The sequence below is a fragment of the Euleptes europaea genome, chromosome 12, assembly GCF_029931775.1.
Source record: "Euleptes europaea isolate rEulEur1 chromosome 12, rEulEur1.hap1, whole genome shotgun sequence".
In the NCBI taxonomy this organism is placed as follows: Eukaryota; Metazoa; Chordata; class Lepidosauria; order Squamata; family Sphaerodactylidae; genus Euleptes; species Euleptes europaea.
In genome coordinates this window covers 38,738,193-38,740,674 of record NC_079323.1, presented here as the reverse complement: position 1 = coordinate 38,740,674, position 2,482 = coordinate 38,738,193, and positions in this window count along the sequence as shown.

Sequence of the window (2,482 nt, the reverse complement as noted above, 5' to 3'; positions counted from 1 at the left end):
AAAACCAGTTCACCAGATTAGCCTCTGCCGCTCATGTGGAGGAGAGGGGAATCAAACCCGGTTCTCCAGATCAGAGTCCACCGCTCCAAACCACCGCTCTTAACCACTACACCATGCTGGCTCTACACAGCAAAATTCTTTATTGCTGAACAGAACTGGACCAGTGTAAGGGTGCAACGAAGGACCTCAACAATAACCTTTCAAAGTAATATTCCCTTAGCCCTGCAATAGGCCATGCTCATAGCTATGCTGAATTCTTTAGCTACTGTCCGTAATTTGAAAAAGGAGGGAAGGGTAGCACAGCCAATCAAAACAACCAGTCTAACATGGGAAAGCAACTAACCATTTGTGACATCCCTTCTCCACTCACTCAGCAACCTCTCTCTCTCGGGTTCTGGGTTACGATTAGGTCAGGACATCACATTCCCTATCCTTCTCTGTCTCTTTTAAAATGTACGAGAGAGCCCTGGCCATTTCCCCTGCCAGGTCATCTCTCTCACTCACAGAGACATCAGGAGACAGGGTAGCCCAGCCCCTTTTAATAACAGGCCCTCCCTCACACAGTTATTGGGGATGGGGGCTCGAACATTGTTCCATTCACACGCTGCTTCCATTTATTCATTTCACATAATAGATAAATAGATATAGATGATAGACAGACAGACAGAGATATTAAATTGTGTGTGTTCCCCTTAGACACACAGCCCATAGGGTTAAACAAAAACAAGAAGTTAACTTTTATTTATGGTATTAACATAACACTGCAGAAAATAAGGTAGAAGTTACGAAGTTTCACTTCCATGGAACTTTTGAACTGTGGCCCTATTCCCACCACTGGGATTCTTTGATTACAAATTGACTATTTTCAGCCTGCTCTAAGCAGCTGTTTTGCACAGTTTCACTCAAGAAGAAGAAGAAAAGGGGCTGGGGTTTATACACCACTTTTCTATACTGTAAAGAGTCTCAAAGCAGCTTACAGTTGCCTTCCCTTCTCCCGTCCCCCCCAACAGACACCTTGTGAGGTAGGTGGGGCTGAGTTCTGAGAGAACTGTGACTAGCCCAAAATCACCCAGCAGGCTTCATGTGGAGGAGTGGGGAATCGAACCCGGTTCTCCAGATTAGAGTCCACTGCTCTTAACCACCACACCATGCTTACTGTCAATCAGACACCCTCCTTTTCCCTCTCAGCTCCCCAGCTACCAACTCCCAACTGCTGTTCTTGATGGCTGTTTTCCAGCTGACAACCCCCAATATTCTGTCAGCTCTCACTGGTCACTCTTAGGGAGAAGCGGAAACTAACCTTTCATCACACCAATCGAAAGGATAGACAGGTAGGCCAGGTACAGTTCACTGGTGGGCTTTAGGGGCAGTAACTGCATCAGCCAATGGGACCAATGGGGGCATTAAATCGCCCCATTGTTCTAGTGTAACAGTGCAAAAAAAGGGGGGAAAAACAAGCAAACAAAAATGCTATAAACAGAACAGTCTGTAAATGAAAATATTAGTGCCTTCGCCCAGCATAAATAGTTCACTTTCAATCCATTTTCAATGCACTTTAATGATTGTTTGCAAGTGGATTTTGCCACTTGCAAAATCCAGCTGCAAAATGCATTGAAAATGAATTGAAAGTGCATTATTCAGGATGTGTAAAAGCACCCAGAAGGTCGGACCAAAACCAACGGGTTAAAATTAAATCAGAAGAGTTTCCATCTAGACATTAGGAAGAATTTTCTAACAGTTAGAGCAGTTCCTCAGTGGAACAGGCTTCCTCAGGAGGTGGTAAGTGCTCCTTCCCTGGAGGTTTTTAAGCAGAGGCTAGATGGCCATCTGTCAGCAATGCTGATTCTATGAACTTAGTCAGTTCATGAGAGGGAGGGCACCTTGGCCATCTTCTGGGCATGGAGTAGGGGTTGCTGGGTGTGTGTGGGGGAGGTAGTTGTGAAATTCCTGCATTGTGCAGGGGGTTGGACTAGATGACCCTGCTGGATGACCCTGGTGGTCCCTTCCAACTCTATGATTCTAACAACAATCATACCATGCAGAGGGCATCTTAGCCATCTTCTGGGCACTGGGGTGGGTGGGGGTGGGGAGGTAGTTGTGAATTTCCTGCATTGTGCAAGGGGGTTGGACTAGATGACCCTGGTGGTCCCTTCCAACTCTATGATTCTGTTATTCTATGAAATATACACAGGGAAGATCCACATAAATATAGGCACTGTGGAATGATCACCTGGGTAGCGCTATGATCAGAGGGCACCCTGGAGGTGGTCACTGTGCAACATTCATTTGCCCATAAGTCAACATAGAAAATCCTATAATGCTTTTTCGTAATGTCTTGTTTACAATATTATAAAACCTGTCTTGTTTGTTAGAATTAAAAGGCTCCTGTAAGGGATATGTGTGCTCTTTCCATTTTCTCCTCAAGTCATCTATTAGTTTGTGTATTGGCGAATCCAGTCATAAACTGCTGTGATCTTGGTGT